Source organism: Papio anubis, chromosome 17 (genome assembly GCF_008728515.1).
Source record: "Papio anubis isolate 15944 chromosome 17, Panubis1.0, whole genome shotgun sequence".
NCBI classification, from domain to species: domain Eukaryota; kingdom Metazoa; phylum Chordata; class Mammalia; order Primates; family Cercopithecidae; genus Papio; species Papio anubis.
In genome coordinates this window covers 22,392,616-22,418,252 of record NC_044992.1, presented here as the reverse complement: position 1 = coordinate 22,418,252, position 25,637 = coordinate 22,392,616, and the positions used below count along the sequence as shown (strand labels likewise).

At 43.3% G+C, this 25,637-nt stretch overlaps 1 protein-coding gene across 1 annotated transcript in view; it reads right to left on the bottom strand.

Moving 5' to 3' along the window:
- Positions 1 to 23,646, bottom strand: part of TAOK1 (TAO kinase 1) — a 172,468-nt gene extending 148,822 nt beyond the window's left edge. Inside the window, exons 1-2 of the mRNA XM_009190016.4 lie at positions 23,531 to 23,646; positions 23,099 to 23,167 (exon numbers count right to left, since the gene is read on the bottom strand). The gene's annotated coding sequence lies outside the window, so the exon portion shown is untranslated. The remainder of the gene's footprint in view (positions 1 to 23,098; positions 23,168 to 23,530) is intronic.
- Between the last annotated feature and the right edge of the window lie 1,991 nt (positions 23,647 to 25,637).

Below are 25,637 nucleotides of genomic sequence, written 5' to 3'. Positions count from 1 at the left end.
GCCTGCCTCGGCCTCCCAAAGTGCTGAGATTACAGGCGTGAGCCACCGCGCCTGACAACCTGGCTAATTTTTTATATTTTTAGTAGAGACGGGGTTTCACCAGGTTGGCCAGGCTGGTCTTGAACTTCTGACCTCACGTGATTCTCCTGCCTCAGCCTCCCAAAGCACTAGGATTACAGGTATGAGCCACCGCACCTGGCAAAACTGTTCTTTAATGCAGAAAATTGAATAGACATCTTTCAATGCCAAGTCAAAAGGTAGTATGTGAATATTTGAAGCATGAAAATCCTCCAATCAAATTATCTGCATTACAGTTTATAACTGTACATAATGGTAGAAGGGTTCCCATACACTTGCTTTCAGACAAAGTTTAAACCAGTTTCACCATATCTTCTCTTTTTAATTACCACAGTATTCTATATTTGTACCAGTTTGGCACTTGATTATATAGAAAAACCAAATACTTTACATCTTCAAACATTTTTCTTGCTAACTGAAGCAGACCTCTTTGAAAATTATGTTTATTTTATATTTGTCTATAGAAGATAAACAAATGGCCAATGAGCGCATGAAAAGATGCTCATCATCATTAGTCACCAGGGAAATGCAAATCAAAACTACAAAGAAGTACCATTTCACACTCAATCACGGCTATAAAATTTTTTTAATTTTATAATTAAAGAAATAATTGTTGGAAGAGGATGTGGAGAAACTGGAACCTTCATATATTTTTGGTGGTAATGTAAAATGGTTCAGCCACTATGGAAAATAGGTGGCCATTTCCTTAAAAAGTTAATGACCCAGCAATTTCACTTCTAGGTATACATCCAAAAGAACTGAAAACAATACATACTAATGTACAAGTATGTTCACACCAGCACTATTCATAGTAGCCAAAAAGTATAAAACAGCTGGGTGCGGTGGCTTACCGCCTGTAATCCCAGCACTTTGGGAGTCTGAGCAGGTGGATCACTTGAGCTCAGGAGTTCAGACCAGCCTGGGCAACATGGCGAAACCCTGTCTCTACTAAAAATATCAAAATTATCCTGGCATGGTGGCATGCACGTGTAATTCCAGCTATTTGGGAGGCTGAGGCAGGAGAATCGCTTTAACCCGGGAGGCGGAGGTTGCAGTGAGCCTAGGTCAAGATTATACCACTGCACGCCAACCTGGGTGACAGAGCCAACCCGCCTCCCACCCCCTGCAAAAGGCATAAAACAGCCTGCTATGCCTACTGGGACAAATGAATGTGGTGCTCAAACCGGGTGCGCAAACATGTTAAAACACAATTCCAGCCAAGAAAAAAGATGGCCAGGCTTTGCGGTTCAAAGCGCCTGTACTCCCAGCAAGCACTCTGGGGAGGCCAAGGCGGGGTGGATCACTCTGGAGGCCGTGGAGTTCAAAACCAGCTTGGCTATCATGGTGAAACCCTGTCCCTACTAAAATACAAAAATTAGCTGGGCATGGTGGTGTGTGCCTGTAATCCCTGCAACTCAGGAGGCTGAGGCAGGAGAATCGCTTGAACCCGGGAGGCGGAGGTTGCAGCAAGCTGAGATTGTGCCACCGCGACCCAGCCTGGGTGATGAGCAAGACTCCATCCCAAAATAAATACAAATCTAAATAAATAAATAAATAACAAATAAATGTGCATTGGGCTGGGCTGGGTAATCCTTAGCACTTTGAGGCTGGCATGGGTGGATCACTTGAGGTCAGGAGTTCAACACCAGCCTGGCCAACACGGTGAAACCCCATTTCTACTAAAAATACAAAAATTAGCCAGGCACAGTGGCTTGTGCCTGTAATCCCAGCTACTCAGGAGTCTGAGGCAGGAGAATCACTTGGACCCTCCTGGAGGTGGAGGTTGCAGTGAGCCAGGATCATGCCACTTACACTCCAGCCTGGGCAACAGAGCAAGACTCCGTATCAAATAATAATAAAGTACTGATACATGCTCCACCATGGATGAAGCTCCAAAACACTATGCTAAGTAAAAACAGCCAGAAACAGGCCAGGCGTGGTGGCTCATGCCTGTAATCCTAGCACTTTGGGAGGCTGAGGCAAGTGGATCATGAGGTCAGGAGATCGAGACCATCCTGGCTAACACAGTGAAACCCCGTCTCTGCTAAAAATACAAAAAAATTAGCCGGGCATTGTGGCAGGTGCCTGTAGTTCCAGCTACTCGGGAGGCTGAGGCAGGAGAATGGCATGAACCCAGGCGGCAGAGTTTGCAGTGAGCTGAGATCACGCCACTGCACTCCAGCCTGGGCAACAGAGCAAGACTCAATCTCAAAAAAAAAAAAAAAAAAAGAAGCCAGAAACAAAAGGTCAAATATTTGTATTTTGTATACAAATGTTTGTATTGTACAATATTGTATGATTTCTTTTTTATGAAGTATCCAGAATAGGCAAATCCATAGACATAGAACAAAGACTGGTGATTATCAGAGACGGAAGAGACAGGAAAATAGGGAGCAACTGCTGTAATAAATGGGTGCAAGGTTTCCTTGAGGGTTAAGGAAAATGCTTTGGAACACACATGTGGTAGCTATACAACACTGTGAAGGTACCAAATGCCACTGAACCGTTTACTTTAAAATGGTTAATTTTGCTATTGTTTTTGTTTTTTGTTTTTGTTTTTTGAGACAGGGTCTCACTCTGTCACACAGGCTGCAGTGCAGTGGCGTGATCTCTGCTCACTACAACCTCTGCCTCCTGGACTCAAGTGATCCTTCCACCTCTGTTTCGCAAGCAGCTGGGACTACGGACACATGGCCACCATGCCCAGCTAATTTTTGTACTTTTTGTAGAGACAGGGTTTCGCCATGTTGCCCAAGCTGGTCTGAACTCCTGAGCTCAAACAATCCACCTGTCTCAGCCTCCCAACATGCTGGGCTTACAGGCAGGAGCCACCAAACCTGGTCTAAAATGATTAATTTTATGTTATGTGAATTTCACCTCAATTTTTTTAACTATTTGGGGTGGAAATATTTCCTAACTGTATTCAGACACTTCCATGGGGTCTTATTTCCCTTTTTATAAGGCAGACCACATTGAACCTAATTAATATTTCCTGTTGACTCAGGATCACCATTATGAGTAACAATGACTATGAGTAAGCCATTCCTCTTGTGTGTTAATTCTGAGTCTCAGTTGTCTCATCTGTAAAATGACATTTTTTGCTAGATCACAGGATCTTAATTTTTTTAGTCACAGATACCTTTGAAGACCCAATTAAGGTATGAATTCTTACCCCAGAAAAATGCACATGTACATATTCATACCAAATTGTACACAACCTCAGGAAGTTCATAGACCTACTGTAACCCATGCAAGCAATTCCCATGGGTTCAGCATTTCTGATTCTACTACGGTCTAATACAGTGGAATAGTATCAAGATTTATATGCGTTCATGAAGCTATGCTGTGCTTTTTATTTTCGTTATACAAATAGTTGCCCTAGTTCACTGCCAAATTCTCTACTATAACTGCTAGCTGCTATCCAACACTTAAAGAACTTAAACTTTAAAAATTCAATTAGATTCTATCCAACAATTAGTACTGTATGTCCTATGGTAGCCATTAAATGGGAGGGACACAAAATAACCATAGTCCTAGTAAAAGCTAAGACAATTAAGTACTTACAAAAAAAGGAAAATATCTCATTAAGTACTAAACTGGGACACTGATAAATGAGCCAAAAAGAACTTAGAGAAGAACAAGGACAGCATAAGCTGAAGCAGTTGGGGACAACTTCATGGAAGAGGATTGGAATGGACAGAGAGAAAGAAGAGATGAGACCAAAAGGGCACTAAAAGAAACATCATGAACATAGGCAAAGTGTGCTGGGTAGTAATCAGAAATAGGCTGTATCGGCTGGGTGTGGGGGCTCACGTCTGTAATCCCACCACTTTGGGAGGCCGAGGCAGGCAGATCACTTGAGGTCAGGAGTTTGAGACCAACCTGATCAACATGGTGAAACCCCATGTTTACTAAAAACACAAAAATTAGCCAGGCATGGTGGTGCATGCCTGTAGTCCCAGCTGCTCGGGAGGCTGAGGCAGAAGAAACACTTGAACCTGGGAGATGGAAGTTGCAATGAGCTGAGATTGTACAACTGCACTCCAGCCTGGAAGAGAGAGTGAGATCCTGTTTCAGAAAAAGGAAGGAAGGAAGGAAGGACGGAAGGAAGGAAGGAAGGAAGGACGGACGGACGGAAGGAAGGAAGGAAGGAAGGAAGGAGGGAAGGAAGGAGGCTGTATAGATATGGAGGGGTCAATCACAGATAATCTTAAGAAACAATGAAAACAATTACATGGAAAAATTCTTTATGGTAAAGAGTCAGAACAGATATGGAGGGATGGTTATGAGGGCGAAGGGACAGGAGGGAGCCTTCAGGAATGTTGGAAACTTTCCATAACATAATCTTAGTAGATACATTGGTTAAAAAAAAAAATTCATTTAAGCATTTATTTGTACATCACAACTGAAAAAAATAGACACAAAGAGTTGCCAGATTATGATATAGAAAGTACTTCCGTAGACCAGGCACAGTGGCTCACATCTGTAATACTCCCAGCACTTTGGGTGGTCGAGGCAGGTGGATTACTTGAGGTCAGGAGTTTGAGACCAGCCTGACCAACACCGTGAAACCCCATCTCTACTAAAAAAAAAAAAAAAAAAAAAAAATTAGCCAGGCATGGTGGCATGTGCCTGTAGTTCCAGCTACTTGGGAGGCTGAGGCAGGAGAATTGCTTGAATGTTGGAGGTAGAGGTTGCAGTAAGCCTAGATCCTACCATTGCACTCCAACCTGGACAACAGAATGAGACTCTGTCTCAAAAAAAAAAAAAAGTAAAAAGAAAGTACTTTTGTAGGTTTGTAGAAGTAAAAAATAAGATACTACATAAAGAGATAAGTCTTATACCAATAGGTAAGGGGAACTGAAATGGGAGAGAAAAAGACAGCCTTTTAAGTAATGTAGAATTAAGATAATAGTACTAGCTGGCTGAGCACGGTGGCTCACGCCTGTAATCCCAGCACTTGGGGAGGCCTAGGCGGGTGGATCACCTGAGGTCAGGAGCTCAAGACCAGTCTGGCCAACATGGTGAAACCCTGTCTCTACTAAAAAAAAATACAAAAAATTAGCCAGGAGTGGTGGCAGGCACCTGTAATTCTAGCTACTAGGGAGGCTGAGGTAGGAGAATCGCTTGAACCCAGGAGGTGGAGGTTGCAGTGAGCTGAGATCGTGCCACTGCACTCCAGCCTGGGCGACAGAGCGAGACTCCATCCTCAAAAAAAAAAAAACTAGCTTAACACTCTTATGTAACATAATATGCCAGGCACTATTCTTTTTCTTTTTTTCTTTTTGAGATGGAGTCTCACTCCAGGCTGGAGGCAAGAAAGGCATGGGATCTCAGCCATTGCAGGAGTTTTGCCTCCCTGGATTCATGCCATTCTCCTGCTCAGCTCCCGAGCAGCTGGGACTACGCCCAAGCCATTGATACTCCGCCAATCTTGTATCTCAGGCAGAGACGGGTCTCCCCATGCCGGGCCAGGATGGTCTCCATCTCCTGACCTCATGATCCGCCTGCCTCAGCCTCCCAAAGTGCTGGGATTACAGGTGTGAGCCACTGCGCCCGGCGCCAGGTACTATTCTAAGAGCTACACATACAGGCTGGGTGCAGTGGCTCATGCCCATAATCCCAGCACTTTGGGAGGCCGACATGGGCGGATCACCTGAGGTCAGGAGTTCGAGACCAGCCTAGCTAACATGGTGAAAACCTGTTTCTGCTAAAAATACAAAAAAATTAGCCAGGCATGGTGGCGTGTGCCTGTAATCCCAGCTACTCGGGAAGGTGAGGAAGGAGAATTGCTTGAACCCCGGGGGGCAGAGGTTGTGGTGAGCCAAGATCATGCCATTGTACTCCAGCTTGGCCAACAAGAGCGAAACTCCATCTCAAAAAACAAAAATAAAAACAAAAACAAAACTAAGAGTTATACATACAACAATGCATCTAATCCTTTTAACACTATGTGGAAAGTATTATTATTCCCATTTTACAGGCAATGAACTGAGGCCCAGAGATTAAGTGCTTTGCCCAGGCTCACATAACAATGACAATATCCATGACAACAAACTTTTTCACCACTTTACACCACATACGTATCCATAATACACAACAAAACAAAAACAAACTAAAAATAGCAACAATAAGACTAGAACAAAAACAGGGACTAAAATGATACTTTTACAGATAGAGTGCTTCCAACAGCAATGGCCCCTTTCCCCATCCTATACATTCAATGTTAGCATCCCCGCCTGACTATAAACCTCACTGAGCAAATATATCATCTGTACAATCATCCTTATATCCCCTACTCCTAAAATAAGGCTACATACACACACACACACACACACACACACACACACCCTCTCACAATAATGTTACAGATGCTTGGAAAACAGAACAAAGAATGAAACACATTTCAAAAGAAGAAATCCCATGACTTCATAACCTTTTGTGTGAATATAGTTGAGAAAAGAGATTAAACAAATCAAAAATAATCCCAAAGTTTCTAATTTAGAGGACTTAGGGTTGGCAGAAATAAAAATGTATGTCCATAAAAAAGCCTATATACAAATATTGCTAGCAATCTTATTCATAATAGCCAAAAACTGGAAATAATTCAATTATCAATCAACAAGTGAACAGATAAACAGTGATATATCCAAACACCGGACTATTACTAAGCAACAAAAAGAAATGACCTACTGAAACACACAACATAAATATCACGGCTATTATGCCAAGAGAAAGAAGCCAAACACAAAATTGCATACTGTATAATTCCATTTCTATGAAACTCTAGAAAAGACTAATCTCATTTATAGCAATAGAAATCACATCAGAGGCCTGGTGCGGTGGCTCATGCCTGTAATCCCAGCACCTTGGGAGGCTGAGGCGGGTGGATTGCCTGAGCTCAGGAGTTCACGACCAGCCTGGGCAACACAGTGAAACCCCGTCTCTACCAAAATATGAAAAATTAGCCAGGCATGGCACCATGTGCCTGTAATCCCAGCTACTTGGGAGGCTGAGGCAGGAGAATTGCTTGGACCCAGGAGGCGGAGGTTGCAGTGAGCAAAGACTGTGCTACTGCACTCCAGCCTAGGTGACACAGTGAGACTCCATCTCCAAAAAAAAAAGAAGAAAGAAATCACATCAGTGGCTGCACAGCAATAAAACTGAAAAGAGACCGCAAAGGGGCCTAGGAAATTTTGGGGGGAAATAAAAATTACTCTATTATTAAAGTGATTGTTACAGCCACTGATCTGTATATTAAAAAGTTGTGAAATTACTGCAAATAAATTATAGCTTGGTAAAACCGAAAAAACGTTATGGGCCAGGCACAGTGGCTCATGCCTGTAATCTCAACAGTTTGGGAGGCCGAGGCAGGCAGATCACTTGAGGTCAGGAGTTTGAGACCTGCCTGGGCAACATGGCGAAACCCCATCTCTACAAAAATTAGCCAGGTGTGGTAATGCACTCCTGTAGTCCCAGCTACTTGGGAGGCTGAGGTGAGAGGACAGCTTGAGCCCCGGAGACAGATGTTGGGGTGAGCTGAGATTGCGTCACTGCACTCCAGCCTGGGGGACACAGCAAGACCCTGTGTCAAAAACAAAACACAACAAGACAAACCAAAAAAAAAAACCTTATGGCCAGGTGCAGTGGCACACACCTGTAATACCGCCACTTTGGGAGGCTGAGGCAGGAGTATCACTTGAGCTCAGGAGTTTGAGACCAGCCTAGGCAATACGGCAAGGCTAGGGAAGGATCAAGTCTGACTCATTTCTGTATCCTGGCACAGTATCTAGAAAATCTCTACAAAAAATCAAAACGTTAGTCAGGAATGAATGGCAGCAAGCTCCTGCAGTCCCAGCTATTTGGGAGGCTGAGGCAGGAGGATCACTTAAGCCCAAGAGTTCGAGGCTGCAGCACATGCCACTGCACTCCAGCAGCCTGGGTGACAGAGCTAGACTCTACCTCAGAAACAAAACTAAGCAAAACATGTTATTAACATTGAAATAGGTAGGTAAACAAGGGGAACCTTTTGCAAAAGATTAAGAAGATGAGTTCAATTTAGATATGTTCACCCCAATATGTCTTCTAAAAGAGTAAGATACCTCAGTTGGACATTGTGGCTCACGCCTGTAATCCCAGCACTTTGGGAGGCCAAGGCAGGCGGATTGCTTGAGCCCAGGAGTTCAAAACCAGCCTGGGGAACATGATGAAACCCCATCTCTACAAAAAATACAAAAATTAGCCAGGTGTAATGGTGAGCACCTGTAGTCCCAGGTACTAGGGAGGCTGAGGTGGGAGAATCACCTGAACTTGGGGAGGTCAAGGTTGTAGTGAGTCATGATTGTGCCCCTGCACTCCAGCCTGGGCGACAGTGAGATTCTGTCTCAAAGAAACATAGAAATAAAAATAAAAATAAAAAAAGATTATCTCAGTCAGGCAATTGGGTATAAAGGATGGAGTTGGGGAGGAAGCAGGAAGAGAGAGAGACAGAAAAGCACTGTGTTAAGAGACACCTACTATTAAAAGCAGTCAGAAAGAACAACCAGTAAAATACAAATTTTAAGAAGAAAGACAGTCAGACATGGTGTCTCATGCCTGTAATCCCAGCACTTTGGGAGGCCAAAGCAGAAGAATGGCTTAAGGCCAGGAGTTCAAGACCAGCCTGCGCAACACAACAAGTCCTCATTCCTGTATGTGCCTGTAGTCAGTCCTAGTTCCTCAGGAGGCTGAGATGGGAAGATCACTTGAGCCCAGCAGTTCAAGGCTGAAGTGAGCTATGATGGCACCACTACACTCCTGCCTGGGCAAAGGAGTAAGACCCTGTATCTAAAAAAAGAAAGAACTGTAAGAGGTACTAGGAATGTTCTCTATCTTGTTCTTAGTGGTGGTTACATGAACATATACATCTGTAAAAATTCAACAGGCTTACACTTCATATTTATGCACTTTGTTGCATTAATTATACCTCAATTAAACAGTTTTAAAAAAAGAAAAATGGCTAAGCATGGTAGCTCACACCTGTAATGCCAGCACTTTGGGAGGCTAAGGTGTGAGGATCACTTGAGCACAGGAGTTCAAGACCAGCCTAGGTAACATGGAGAAACCCTGTCGCTACAAAAATTAGCTGGCCATGGCGGTATATGCCAGTTGTCTCCCAGCTACTCAGTTTGGGGGCTGGGGGTGGGTAGTGGACTCCTGTGGTCTCAGCTACTTGGGAACCTGAGGTGGGAGGACTGCTTGAGCCAGGGAGGTCAAGCAAGGCTACAGTGAGCCATGACTGTGCCACTGCCCTCCAGCCTAGGCAAAACAGTGAGATCATGTCTCGAAAAAGAAAAAAGAAAAGAAAAAAGATATGGCCCAAAAGTACCTTTTCGGCTTCATTTTGCCAGACATCCATCCCAAATCCCATAAATAACCTATAGCCACAAATGATCAGTTATCACCCTCTTCAATATTGATCATTCATGCTCTCAGGTATATAATACCCTTTGCACTTTTATTTTTTTTCAAGACCCATACAAAATCTCACTCCCTCAGGAATCACTACTCCTAAACACCCCTTAACTCTACCTGTATAACAGCTAAATAAATGGTTCTCAATCGGGTGATTTTGCTCCCTAGGGGACATTTGGTAATAACTGAAACATTTTTTGATCATCACAACCAGGGGTGATGCTACTGGCATCTAATGGGTAAAAGCTAGTGATGCTGCAAAATATCCTATAATACATAGCACAGATCCCCACACAATGAATTATCCTAGCCAAAATGTCAATACTACCACAGTTGGGAAACCCTGCATTACACTATTGTATGTATTTACTTGCAAGCCTGTATCCTTACTAAACTACAAAATGGGAAGGATCAATTCTTACTCTTTGCTGTATACTGGCGCAGTATCTAGAAAATAACACATCAAAAAAATTATTAATAAATACAGATGTGTCATTACTGAACCTATTTTAATAACCACACTGCCTAGAATGCTGCACTCAAAAAATACAAAAATACGTGTGTCATTGCTGAATCTTACTTTGATATGAAAGCTACATAACTTACTGGCTACACTTACTGGTGGTCTTTTTTTTTTCTGAGATGGAGTCTCGCTCTGTCTCCCAGGCTGGAGTACAAAGGTTCGATCTAGGCTCACTGCAAACTCCGCCTCCCAGGTTCAAGCAATTCTCCTACCTCCGCCTCCTGAATGGCTGGGATTACAGGTGAGAGCCACCACACCCAGCTAATTTTTGCATTTTTAGTAGAGACGGGGTTTCGCCATGTTGGCCAGGCTGGTCTCAAACTCCTGACCTCAGGTGATCTACCCACCTCAGCCTCCCAAAATGCTGGGCTTACAGGCATGAGCCACCACGCCTGGCCTAAACTTGTGGTCTTTAAAAGCAAATTCCATCAATCACTATTCTGACTTGGTGTTTTCATAGTACATACCAACAAATTACAAATTATAACTATGTGAGTATCTCAAAAGAGCATTAAATTGAAATTGATTTCCAAATTTACTGCAGCATGAGTAAACCAACTGGCTTAATGACTGTGTTCCAAAAGGATTTTTAAAAGGACACTGTTTTGTCAGGGCATGGTGGCTCACGCCTGTAATCCCAGCACTCTGTAATCCCAGCACTGTGTAATACACAGGCCAAGGCGGGTGTATCACCTGAGGTCACGAGTTTGAGACCAGCCTGACCAACATGGTGAAACCCCGTATCTACTAAACATACACACACACACACACACACACACACACACACACACAAATAAGCTGGGCCTGGTGGCACATGCCCGTAATCTCAGCTACTTGGGAGGCTGAGGCAGGAGAATCGCTTGAACCTGGGAGATGGAGTTTGTGGAGAGCCAAGATCATGCCATTGCACTCCAGCCTGGGCAACAAGAGCGAAACTCCATCTCAAAAAAAAGGACGCTGTTTCAAAAATTTTTTGAACACATCTCATAGTGCCATTTGAATAAAATTGAGTAAAATAATGGATACTAAAATCCAGGCTATCATTTCACCTAACTTTAATAAAATTTATGTTAAAATACAGAATGGTAGTGTACTTTAACATATTGTCAAAAAATTAAACAGTTTTTACTTACCTATTTATTTAGACACAGGGTCTCACTGTTGCCCAAGCTGGAATGCAGTAGCACTATCATGGCTCACTGCAACTCCATCCTTCTAGGTTCCAGCAATCCTCCTGCCTCAGCGTCCTGAGTAGCTGGGACCACAGGCACATGCTACCATACTTGGCTAATTTTTTATTTTTAGTAGAGATGAGGCCTTACTATGTTGCCCAGGCTGATCTTGAATCCCTGGGCTCAAGCGATCCCCTTGTCTCAGCCTCCCAAAGTGCTGGGATTACAGGCAGAAGATACCATACCCAGCCGAAAGTTTTTATATCATAATTATTTTACTTATTTTAGCAAATATTTCAGGCCAGGTGTGGTGGCTCATGCCTGTAATCCTGGCACGTTGGAAGATTGAGCTGGGTGGATCACTTGAGTCCAGCAATCCAAGACCAGCCTGGGCAACATGGTGAAGCCCTGTCTCTACTAAAAATACAAAAAATTAGCTGGGTGTGGTAGCACAGGCCTGTGGCTACTTGTGGGGCTGAGGCAGGAGGATCACCTGAGCCCAGGAGATCAAGGATGCAGTGAGCTGTGATCCTACCACTGCACTCCACTCTGGAGTCTTACAACAGGTTCTTACAAGAGTAGGACCCTGTCTCAAAAACAAAACAAAACAAAAAAATCTCCCTCCCACACACAGAGAAATATTTGATATCTCAACATTGTTTTATTTTTTACATGCCCAGCCAACTTTTTCATTCTTGATTAAAGATTAATGGCATTATTTTACAGAACTAGACATTCATACATAAAACACAAAAACACTTTGTCACTACCTAAACTGAAGATAAAATGATCTTTTAATTACTCCATTTTCAAATTATTTGTTCTTTTCTAGAGAATTAAAAAGTCATTATCTCTAATAACTACATGTCAAAGTAAAGAATCTAGGCCAGGCATGGTGACTCACACCTGTAATCCCAGCACTTTGGGAGGCTGAGATATGAGGACTGTTTCGGTGCAGGAGGTCAGGGCTACATTGAGCTGTGATTGTGCCACTACACTCCAGCCTGGGAGACACAGCAAGACCCTGTCTCAAAAGAAACACAAAAAACAAAAAACAATCTGAAAGTGAGCACATTATATTGCTCCTCTGGGACTCAGAACTCTATTCTAGTAAATAAAACCAACTGAAATACCATACTCCTATCATGTAATGAGCCCTATAAAACACCATCATCATCTACCATTTAAGCAGTAGGAGATTACTTAAATACTATATATTAAATAAAACAACATATACCATACAAAGTTTCTGTACAACAATGAAGAACAAAGTTTCCTCACCAAGTACAGTCAAGGATATGGATGCTTTTGGCAAAGAGACAAAGCTTTTCCAATTTTCAGTAACACTAAATTCCCCAAGTCTAAAAACGGAAAAACCTTGACCTTGTTTAGTAATGCTGTTCATCAACTTTTTCTGAAACCTCTTTCTCAGTCTCATGGGAATAAATCGTAACAAATCAATCCAAAATACAAACTAGAAGTTTATAACTACTATCATGAGTGAATTAAAAACATCAACTAAAACATAAATATAATGGTTAGATGTAACACATTGCAGCACGCTGATTTTTTTTTTTTTTTTTTTTTTTTGAGACAGAATCTTGCCCTGCCACCCAGGCTAGAGTACAATGGTATGATCTCAGCTCACTGCAACCTCCACCTTCCAGGTTCAAGTGATTCTCTTGCCTCAGCCTCCCTAGCAGCTGGGATTGCAGGTGCCTGCCTGCCACCACGCACAGCTAATTTTTTTTTTTTTTGAGAATAAGTCTCACTCTGTCTTGATCTCTTGACCTTGTGATCTGCCCACCTCGGCCTCCATTCTAGGATTACAGGCGTAAGCCACCGTGCCAGGCCTAATTTTTTTGTATTTTTAGTAGAGACAGGGTTTCAGCATGTTGGCCAGGCTGGTTTTGAACTCCTGACCTCATGTGATCCACCCACCTCGGCCTCCCAAAGTGCTAGGATTACAGACGTGAGCCATCACGCGCGGCCTGGTACTTTTTAAGTACGCTTTATATACTTAATTAGTCACATAGTAATTTTATGAACAGACATATTTCAATTCAATTCAATTAAATCTATATATGTCCCTAAATAAAATAAAAATAAAAGATATTTTCTTAATATCCTCCAAATAAAGAGTTTTCAGCCAGGCACGGTGGCTCACACCTATAATCCCAGCACTTTGGGAGGCTGAGGCAGGCAGACTGCTTGAGCTCAGGAGTTCGAGACCAGCATTGGCAATGTCACAAAACCTCATCACTACAAAAAATACAAAAAAATTAGTCAGGTATGGTGGCACATGCCTGCAGTCCCAGCTACTTGGCAGGCTGAGGTGAAAGGTCACCGGCCTAGGAAGTCGAGGTTGCAGTGAGCCATGATCGTGCCACTGGACTCTAGCATAGGGAAGGGGAGTGAGATCGTCTTAAAAAAATAAACAGATAAAAAATAAAAAGACTTCTTTTTTTTAAATTCTGCAATTCATGAGAAACTGCACTCACACATAGGGTGTGACATTAGATATCTGATAACACATGTTCCTTAATACAAAAACCTCAGAAGTTACCATGATTACCCAAAACTACTGGTACCCTGCCCAGGATCTTTTAGGCAAAGTCCTTGCTATCTCCCAAGCTTTGAAACCCAGGAAAGGTAAATATACCCAATATGACCACTAAATGGACTACAGATGAATCAATAGAGATTGAAGAAGAGTTGTTGAAAGAAAAAGGAAAAAGCAAAAATTGAAACAAGCATACTTCAGAGACAGAAGATTAGAAGTAAAAGGGATGAGGTAAAAAAATTTTAGGCCAGGCACAGTGGCTCACGCTTATAATTCCAGCACTTTGGGAGGCCAAACAGTGGCCTCCCACTGTTATAACAGTGTAACCAGGTACCCAGAACATATAAAAATGTGGCAAACTGTTGAGCGCAGTAGCTTACACCTGTAATCCAAGCACTTTGGGAGGCCAAGGCAAGAGGATCACTTAAGCTCAGGAATTTGAGACCATCCTGGACAACATAGCGAGACCCTGTCTATACAAAAAAATTTTTTCAAAAATTAGCCAGGTGTGGTGGTGCACACCTGTAGTCCCAGTTACTTAAGAGGCTGAGGTGGGAGGATCCTTTGAGCCAGGAAGTAGAGGCCGCAGTGAGCTATGATCACACCACTGCATTCCAGCCTGGGCAACAGAGCAAGACCCTGGCATCAAAAAAAAAAAAGAGGCAAACAAAAGTTTCCCATAATAATGTTTACCCTTACTTTATGCACCATACTAACACTCCTCATCACTTTCTAGAATTGTTATTGTGACTCACTAAATTGAATTTACAAGCCATTAATGGATCACAAACTAAAGTTTGAAAGCACTGGCTTAGAGGAACTAAAAATAATAGGAAAGTCCTTGTCTTCCTATGAATATCTAGCTTGAGAAAACTATTCAGAAGGTGGAATTCTCCCAGGGCTGATATGCTGTCTTATCTGGCACAAAATAATCACTTAAAGTTTGTTGAATTAATACATTTTGGAACGTAAGGCACTTTCAAGGTAAGGACACACCTACAAAAGATACCTAAATAAAACCACTTAGAAGAACATGGGTACTCTGAATCCCTTCAAAGCCAGGGATGGTAAAAAAAGCTCCAGAAGGTAGAAGAGGGATACCAAATTTTTCTTAAATAAACAAATTAAGTACTGGAAAAGAAATGTTGTTTTTTGTTTTTTGGTTTTTTTTTGAGACGGAGTTTTGCTTTTGTCTCCCAGGCTGGAGTGCAATGGCATGATCTCGCCTCACTGCAACCTCCGCCTGGTTCAAGTGATTCTCCTGCCTTAGCCTCCCAAGTAGCTGGGATTACAGGCGCCTGCTACTACAACCAGCTAATTTCTGTGTTTTTAGTAGAGATGGGGTTTCATCACATTGGCCAGGATGGTCTCGAACTCCTGACCTCAAGCAATCCACCCGCCTCAGCCTCCCAAAGTGCTGGGATTACAGGCCTGAGCCACCACACTCAGCCTGAAACGTCATTTCTTAAGACAAGCTTTATATCCAACAAAGGAAAAAGAAAACCTGTGATAAATTAAAAACTCCCATCAGAGGTGGGCACAGTGGCTCCTGTCTGTATCTCACCACTTTGGGAGACCAAGGCAGAAGGATCACTTAAGCTCAGAAGATTAAGACCAACCTGGGAACACAGTGAGACCTCGTCTGTACTAAAAATAAAAAAAATTAGCCAGGTGTGGCGGTATACGCCTGTAGTCCTAGCTGCTGAGGTGGCTGAGGATAGAGGATCACTAAGTCCAGAAGATTGAGGTTGTAGTGAACTTTGATTTCACCACTGCACTCCAACCTGAGTGACAGAGTGAGAATCTATCCCAAAGATAGAAAAAAAATCCCATTAAGTACTACATAGTAGTTGATTATAGGTGCAAAAAGTTACTAAGCTACATTGATATTCTAACTATTTCTTTCAAAAATATATGTCAGACTCCAAATACATAAATATCTCCAGGCGCAGAGGCTCAGGCCTTTGGGCTCATGCACTTTGGGAGGCCGAGGCAGGCAGATCACGAAGTCAGGAGATCGAGATCATCCTGGCTAACACGGTGAAACCCCGTCTCTACTAAAAATACAAAAAAATTAGCCAGGCATGGTGGCAGGTGCCTGTAGTCAGGAGAATGGCATGAACCGAGGAGGTGGAGGTTGCAGTAAGCCAAGATCATGCCACTGCGCTCCATCCTGGGCGACAGAGAGAGGCTCCGTCTCAAATAAATAAAAATAAAAATAAATCCAATATCAAATCAAAATTATATAATGCAACTCATCCTTAAATATTAGACTCTCCCCAGCACTTTGGGAGGCTGAGGCAGGTGGAACCATTTGAGCTCAGGAGTTTGATACCAGGCCAGGCAACATGGCAAAATCCCATCTCTACAAAAATTAGCTGGGCGGTGGCATTTGCCTGTAGTCCTAGCTACTTGAGAGCAAAGGTGGGTGGATCACTTGAGCCGGGGAGGAGGTCAAGGCAGCAGTCAGCCAAGATCGTGCCACTGCACTCCAGCTTGGGTGACAGGAGTGAGACCCTGTCAAAAAAAAAAGAACATTCTCTTTATGTACTAATAAACATTTATATTAGGCAGCAAATGTATGATAGCCAACAATTTATTGAGTGTTAGCATGTATCAGGCAGTAAGTTAAGTACTTTGCAAGCATTATCCTGTTTAAACAACCCAGTATATACTACCTTCACATTAAAGGGTGCGGTGGCTCACACCCGCCTGTAATCCTAGCACTTTGGGAGGCCAAGGCAGGTGGATCACCTGAGGTCAGGAGTTAGGAGTTCAAGACCAGGCTGGCCAACATGGCCAAACCCTGTCTCTACTAAAAATACAAAACTTTAATCCAGGTGTGGTGGCATTGACACCCAGACCCCAGCTACCAGAAAGCTGAGGTAGGAGAATCATTTGAACCCCGGAGGTGGAGGCCGCAGTGAGCTAAGATCATGCCATTGCACTCCAGCCTGGGCAACAAGAGCAAAACCTTGGCCTTAAAAGCAGCCAGCACAGTGTCTGCATTCTCAATGATGGAAGGCATGGATCAATGGAATGGAATGGAATGGAAATGAATGGAATGGAAGGAATGAAATGGAATGGAGGAGGAGGAATTGGAAGATTCATGGATTGGAATGGAAGGAATGGAGGAGGAAGGAGGGGAGGGAGGAGGAGGGAGGGAGGAGGGAGGGGGAGGAAGGAGGGAAGGAGATGGGGAGGAAGGAGACAGGAGGGGGGAGGGAAGGAAAGGGAAGAATGAAGGAGGGACATGGAGTCTTGAGGGAAGGAGACTTAAAGAAGAATGGAGTTTAGGTTGGAAGGACTGGAAGGAAACAAATGAACAAAACTGGAATGGATATGGTTTTTGGGGAGGGGATGGAATCCCACCTTCAAGGCCAGGCTGGGAGTGCAAAAGATCCTGCCCATTGCATTCACTTCAAGTCTCAGTTCAAGCAGTTCTCCTGCCTCAACCTCCTGAGTAGCTGAGGACTACAGGTATGCCTACCATCCCCTGCCTCATTTTTTGTATTTCTCTTTTTAGTAGAGACGGTTTCACTTACACTGGCTGGCTGGTCTCAACTCCTGACTCCATGATCTGCCCGCCTTGGCCTCCCAAAGTGCTACAGGATTTCAGGTGTGAGCCACCACGCCTACAGCCAACATTAATATATATGTTTCAATTTTATTATTAATAACTGCAAACCAGAAAGTTTTGTTCCATCCTATTATTTGATTAACATTTCTCAGAAACTAAACTTTGAATGTCTTCTAAATGCTGCAAGTACCCATCTACTTTAAACCTGCATAAAACCAGATCTAATAATTCTATCAAAAGGAAAAATAAGCCCCTTCTCAGCTTTAAAGATGTTCAGATGGTAATTAAGTGTCATTATATTTAAATAATAACCTACAGCATAACGGTCACTGGCATTTTAGAGCCAGTATATCTATTACAAGTAATTCTAATAATTTATACTTCTTACCTACCATTTACATGCTGTTTACCATTTTAAAACTCTTCCAACTTTTATAGGATACTTAATTTTGTCATCAAAAAAGGCATGTGCCTGACTGTATTTAGGGAACAAAAAGTCTGCTTCTGGCACAAACAGAATAGACTGATACAGAAATAACTGTTACCAAATGATGACAGAAACATCCCACCAGTGCCACCAGCGCGTCGGCGCTGTGGTCATGCCTGTAATCCCATGTTACTTTGGGAGATGGGCGGATCACGAACAGAGATTGAGACCATCCCAGCTACCACAGTGAAACCTCCTGTCTCTACTAAAATATTTTAAAAAAATCAGGGCGTGGGTGGTGGTGGCGCCTGTAGTCCCAGCTACTCGGGAGGCTGAGTGCAGGAGAATGGCGTGAACCCGGGAGGCTTGCTGACCAGCCACCGCACTCCAGCCTGACAGATGCAGACTGGCCTCAAAAAAAAAAAAAAGAAAAAAAGAAAAGCAACATAGTCCTCTCCACACAACTTTTTAATCTTACAGTAGATTTTTTAGAAGGTATGTACATCTTTAATGGAAACAGCCATCAATTTTAATTACTAAAAACTAAAATACTTTACCAATGGAATACAATGGAATGCACTAATACAGGTTGTATCCTCTCACATTTTATAATAGGAAAACCTGAAGAATAATTTTTAAAATCCAGCCATTAGTAATAAGTACAGAAGTCAGGCCGGGTGCAGTGGTTCCTGTCTGTAATCCCAGCACTTTGGGAGGCCAAGGCTGAGGAGTTCAAGACCAGCCTGGGAAACATGGCAAAACCCCATCTCTACAGAGGGAAAAAAAAAAAAAAAAAAGATTAGCCAGACATGGTGGCATGTACCTGATGTACCTGTAGTGCCAGCTACTTGGGAGGCTGATGTGAGAGGAGCACTTGAACCTGGGAGGCTGAGGCTGCAATAAGCTGTGATTACCCTATTGCACTCCAACCTGGGTGACACAGCAAAAACCCTGTCTCAAATTTAAAAAAAAAAAAAAAAAGTCCACATACCTAAAGGTAAGTGAGCATATGTTGGTACTCTGCTTAATGAACTTCTCAATTTTATGCAAAACTTTATTAGAGAAATAACACTTTTTTATTTGTTTCATTTTGTTTTGAGATAGAGTCTCGTTCTGTAGCCCAGACTGTCAGGCAGTGGCACAATCTCAGCTCACTGCAATCTCCACCTCCCGGGTTCAAGTGATTCTCCTGCCTCAACCTCCCCAGTAACTGGGGTTACAGGCACCCACCACCATGCAGAGCTAATTTGTTTAATTTTTGTACAGACAGGGTTTCACCATGTTGGCCAGGCTGGTTTTGAACTCCTGACCTCAGGTGATCCGCCCACCCTGGCCTCCCAAAGTGCTGGAATTACAGGCTTGAGCCACCACGCCGGCTTCTGTTTTGTTTTTAGACAGTCTCACTCTGTCGCCCAGGCTAGAGTGCAGTGGCATGATCACAACTCACTGCGGCCTCCATCTTCTGGGCTCAAGCAATCCTTCCACCTCAGCCTCCCAGGCAGTTACAACAATCATGCACCATCACACCCCATAATATTTTCATTTTTTATTTTTTGGAGACAGGGTCTCACTATGTTGCCCAGGCTGGCCTCAAACTCCTCGGCTCAAGTGATCCTCCTGCCTCAGCCCCCACCATACTGGGATTATAGGCATAAACCACCACACCTAGTCCCTGTTAATTAAAAAAAATTTTTTTTTATAGAGACAGGGTCATGCTATGTTGCCCAGGCTGCTCTTGAACTCCTGGCCTCAAGCAATCCTCCCACCTCAGCCTCCCAAAGTGCTGGAATTACAGGCCTGAGTCACTTCGCCCAGCCCAGAAATACTTTTTTGAAGAGATTCGTTCATATATGATCCCCATCCAAACATCAGCCCTCAACTAATATGTACCAAAAATGCTCCTCATTTATAAAAGATTAAATTAGTATGAGTGCAATTAGTTGTTATAATAAAGACCATTGAAAACAAAACAGAGATACAAATGAAAAAATTAAGTGATTTTAATATACAAATAAGCCAAATGCAAAACACAGAATTTATTTCCAGGTGAAAGACATGAAAGACAGATTAATCTCAACTCTAATTTCAAAGCCAACAATTGACCCCTAGGTAACTTCTGGATTTACTAAATATTCATGTCTACTAAGAACTGGCAAATTATTAAAATAAATCATACTCATGGTTAGTTATGAGCATCCAGTCTTTCTAGTATCCTGTTAACTAATGAGTTGTTTTCTTATTGTTAAAATGGCATCGTAACATGGGCCCAAATATCATATATATACCTTGTTATACAGAAAGCTTATTTTCTATCACTACCCATTCAATTACCTGCCATATCCGCACTTCTCCCAAAATCGACATTATAAAAAATACAATAATTATTTTCTATTCAGTGCACTCACATTTTTGATCCTGTACATTGCTGTATTTCTTTAAAACCTCTCAGAGTTTAAATTTGTTTGCAATACTATCCTTTAGTTTAGAAGCAATGTTTTGTTACTGTCAAGATAATCTTAGACTATTAAAAGCCTTTAAATTCAGCTGATTCTCAGAAATTCTTCCACCTATAAAACATGAGAATTATAACCAAATTAACAAATCAGATATCAGAATGCCAAAAATTAAGTCATTAAAAGAGAATCCAGTGAAAGAGCCAGTTGTGAAAGAACAGGAAGTGATTTACACTGCCATTTTGTAGATGAACTATTTAGAAACATAAGAAGTGCCATACTAATCTGGAATCAACTCAGACTAACAGCTCTCAGCATTTTCTTTCTGACAGTGGCATCAGAGGTTATCTGAAATAACCCTCAGGCAATTTTTCCTTAATAATGTATTTAATTGATCATGAACATACTTTTCTACTTTTAGGCAACATTCCTACCAGCTCTGAAAAAGAGGTTTTTTTGTTTGTTTTTTTTTTCAGTTGTCCTAAAGAGTACTCCTTAATTATAGCATGGTGAAATATAGCAAGTAGTTAACCTACACCCTGTGTAAATCCTTTAAGTTTTGTAGCCTCTATTGATAAATCCTCTCTGCCTGCAACTTTCCAAGGTAAAAGCAGTCACTCTTTACTGAGCAGTATGCTTCGATCAACACATGCTAGTATATATGAATTAATTATCAACAAGCCATAATACGGAGAATTAGACTTCCTGGCATAATTTGCCATAATGGAGAAAACTCTACGTATCAACAACATGCAGCTTTGTCCCACGAAATAAATACCCAAATGAATAGTGTTATTTCACTTCAATGAATTGAGATGACCATTAAAAGGCAATAAAGAAAGTAAAGAGAATTCCATCTTCTGAGGAAAAAAATAAATAAAATTTATTTAACATACCATGCCTCCTACATCAAAATCATGATATAAAATGACAGAAACTAAATTAGTGCCTGGCCCTACTACTAACATCTTTAAATCCCTATCTTAAAACAGGTTTCAACATGCAACAAACACACCAAAAAAGCTCTATTGGACAACATTTAATGACAACATAAAATGCAGATGGCATTTGGAAATATTTAAAAATAAGTCACTAAGTAGAGCTGAAAACACTAAATACACCAAAGACAACTCATCTGTACACATTTTAGTCTTCTTCTTCACTTTGGGAAAAAATAATTTAATTCTACTAATAGTCATATGTGGAATATTTTAAAATCACATCACCAGTATTTACTAAACACTTAAAAAGAAAAAAATGTATCATCAGTACATGGAGACTTGAAAACTACTCTGGTCACAAAAAGCACTTGGCAGCACATTTCCAGAATGTTTAAATTTTTATTTATTTCTACTCAACTAAGAACAAAACCAACAAGTACTACTGTAAATCAGATAAGATGATCTGCTTTCAGACAAATATGATAGGTAGCAAAAGAAGTGAAAAAATGACTGACTACAGAAAATAGATCACAGAATAATTAGGCAGATTAATAAGAACAAAGCAACAGCTGCAGAAAGGTTTGTAACCCAACCATTTTCAAAAAATTCCAATTTCAATATTATACAAAACAGTATTAACCCTAAAAATTCGCAGCTTAGGGAGAAATGCCCATCAGACAGGCTGTCTGTATGTAATAATTGTTAATAATTTTTTTTTCTTTTTTTGAGACAGAGTCTCGCTCTGTCGCCCAGGCTGGAGTGCAGTGGCACCATCTCGCCCCACTGCAACCTCCGCCTCCCAGGTTCAAGCGATTCTCCTGCCTCAGCCTCCCGAGTAGCTGGGACTAAAGGCGCCCGCCACCACGCCCGGCTAATTTTTGGTATTTTTAGTAGAGACGGGTTTTCACAGTGTTATGGTATCGATCTCCTGACCTCGTGATCCGCCCGCCTCGGCCTCCCAAAGTGCTGGGATTACAGGCGTAAGCCACCGCGCCTGGCCAATGAACTACAAAAGTCATAGAAAAAGAAAAGGGAAATGAGGATGAGGAGGTACAAAATTATTTTATTGAATTCTAACTAAAACCCAACCTGCTCACAAAAAAATGTCAACTCAGACATCTCTCAAAAAGAGAGACACCAAAACTGTTCTAACAGAAGAGGAGTCCCTCTGGAGAGGCCATATCCTCCAACAATAACACCAGGAGCAGATACACTTCCCATGGACAGATCTCAGGGGAAGAGTATTAAAACGGTACTGTCATCGATTTAAAACCAAAGGAAAAAGAGTAACCTTTTAAAGGGAAGCGCCATTACTTCCCTCTCCTGCTCCCCCTCCCTTCTGTGTATACATGAGTCTGTGTATGAAGAAACTGCCTTGGACTTCTGCAGCATTGCAGTAGACTAGAGGATGGGGAAGGGGGAAGGGTAGGGGGAGAGAAACGCTTCCATCACCCCTGCAGAAGAGGGGTATAGATTTCCTGTGCTAGGGGGTGGAATCCACCCAGCAAGCCACTCAGAGCAGTCTCCCTTCCCAAGAATACACAGACACTACAAAGGAGAAGGAGCGGGAGGAGCAGAGGCACCAGAGGGGAAAGGGACCTCGCGCCTTTAAACCGGGGTGCACATCAAGCCAGTCTCCCTGTGAGAGCCACACCTTCCTCGAAACATCCCCCTTCCAACACCCCTTCCGGTGACCCTCAGGAAAAAGGAATGGAATTGCTCTCGCCCCTTAAAACGGGAGGGCGCCCAGCTCACCAGCTTCTTCACCCCACCCACAGAATCACAGACCCTCCTTGTCTCCCTCCCCCACCCCACCCCCACATTCCGTCTTCCACACACAGGCCCGAGTGGGCCGAATTTCCCCGCCCCCCTCCCTATCTCCCTTTCCCAAAGCAGAGGTGCCCTTACCCTTTCGCCGACAGGTCTGGGGCGGAGCAGGCAGGCGCAGCCCCCGGCAGCGCTCTGGTAGCCGCTACCCTGGAGGGTGAGGAGTGAGGAGGAGGAGGGGGCCCGGCGACAGACCGCCGCCCCCCCCCCCCCCAAAGGCCCCCGGGGGGCCCCCCCCCCCAAGCTCGCCAAAAGGGGGGGGGGGGGGGGGGGGGCGAAGGGACTACCGGGGTCGAGGAGGCGCCCTTAGCGCTTGGGCTCAGTTAAGATGGCGCGGGGAAGTGCCGGGAGCCGTAGCCGCCGCTGCCGCCTCGGGGGAACCGGCCCGGGCCTCGGCCGCCTCTCGTCCTCACACAGCCGAGGCCCTCTCGGTCCCCCGCCGCGGCCCCTCGGCGGGCGGGCCCACGCGCAGCCCTCCGCCACCACCACCACCCCTGGGAAGGGGGCGCTCACAAAGGGAAGAGAGGCCGCGGGCCGGCCGGCGGACGGTGGGGCGGGGTCCCCCGGGGCTGGGAGGCCTCAGATGTTCTCGAGTGCCTAGTGCGCTCGGCCCGCGAAGGGCGCAGGGCGAGCGGGACCCCTCCTCTCTCCTCAGGCAGGCGGCGGCACCGACTCACTCTCTTTGCCACCCTCCCTCTCTCTCCCCGAGCCCTGAAGCCACAGAGCTCGGCCGCTGCCCAGGTTCCCCCCCTTTCCCCGACACCACTCCCCTCCTCCCGACCGTCAGCCCCGTCTCTGATCTCGCGAGATTTCCCGCCTGACAGGCCCGACCCTGCGCGAGACACGACTACATGCGCGCGCGCGCGCGCGCCATCACAGGAGCGCGCAACGCTTGCTATGGGCGGAGTTGTCCCGGTGACCCGGAGTCCCAGCCTCTGTCCAGCATACCCTCACTGAGTTCAGGGAGCTTCTAATGCCATGCGGGCATCAGGTGCACTCATTTCACCCCGGAGATCTGCAGAAGAGTTTATCTGCACTCCCCTTCCTTCCGGCTTCCCACCTCCAAAGCCCGCCACTGATCCTACCAATAAGTTTGCCCTGGAGTGTGGATCCCATTCCTGCACAACTTGGTTTGACACCCCCTCCCCGGTGGGATTCAGAGGTACACTGGGCAGCGCAATCAGTATGCAGTTGAGTTTTTGAGATTCTAATAGTTGATAGTAATTCTTGAACGACAGTAAGACTTGGAAATACAGATCTAAGCCACCCTATATATTGGTGATGGTAGAAAAGAGATAACTTCTTGAAAAGTGTCTGTGGGTTTAGTAAGTTGAGTAATGAGAAGTTTTGGAACAAGAGCAGCAAACAAAACTAAAATCTTTAAATGCAGAGAAGAAGTACAGTTTATATTCTTTTATCTCAAACTTTCTATGTGTTCCTTCAGTAATCTAGGACTAGTAACACTAAAAAGTATGTCACAAAACTTGGTTCTTCAAAGACAAAACCATATGATTATCCTTCAATAGATGCAGAAAAAGGCCTCTGACAAAATTCAACAGCCCTTCATGCTAAAACTCTCAATAAATTCAGTATTGATGGAACGTGATCTCAAAAATAATAAGAGCTATTTATGATAAACCCACAGCCAATATCATATCGAATGGGCAAAACTGTTTATCTCCCTTGGGAAAAACTGGTACAAGACGGGGATGCCTCCTCTCACTAATCTGACTCAACATATGTTGAAAGTTCTACAGGGCAACTGGTAAGGCAAGAGAAAAAATAGACGGTATTCAGTTACGAAAAGAAGAAGTCAAATTGTCCCTGTTTGCAGATGACATGATTACATTTGAAAACCTCCCGCCCAGCCCAAAATCTCCCTGCTAAGTTGATAAGCAACTTCAGCAAAACTCAGATATTGAAAATCAATAAAAAAATCACAAGCATTCTACACAATTGCCAACACAAACAGAGAGCCAAATCATGAATGAATTCCCATTCATAATACGCCAAAGAGAATAAATTGGTCTAAATCCAAATTAAATGGATGTAAAGGCCCATTCAAGGAGAACTGCCAAACCACTCTGTCAGTGAAACAGCAAAAGAGGACAAACAAAATGAAGAACATACCATGCTCATGGATAGGAAGAATCAACATTGTGAAATGGCCATACTGCCCAAGGTAATTTATAAGTCAACGCCATCCCCATATTACCAAATGACTTCTTCACAGAATCACACCAAAACTGCTTTTAAAGTCTATATGGAACAAAGAACCTGATTGCCGCCATGTCCAGGTCAAAAGAACAAGTGCTTTCGAGGCACACCTGACTTCTGGGAAACCATACTCACAAGCTACTAAAACTGCAAAACAGTGTCATGGTGGTACTGAAAACAAAATAGAGATAGACCACTGAATAGAACAGAGCCCCTAGAAATAATACTACACATCTACATCTATCTGGGGATAAAACGGATTAAACAAGAAATGGGGAAAAGATTCCTATTTAATAAATGGTGAAATTGGCTAGTTTACAGCAGTAGAAAGTTTAAAATTGATCCTTTCCTTACTCCTTACATCGAAAAAATTATTCAAGATGGATTAGACTTAATGTTAGAC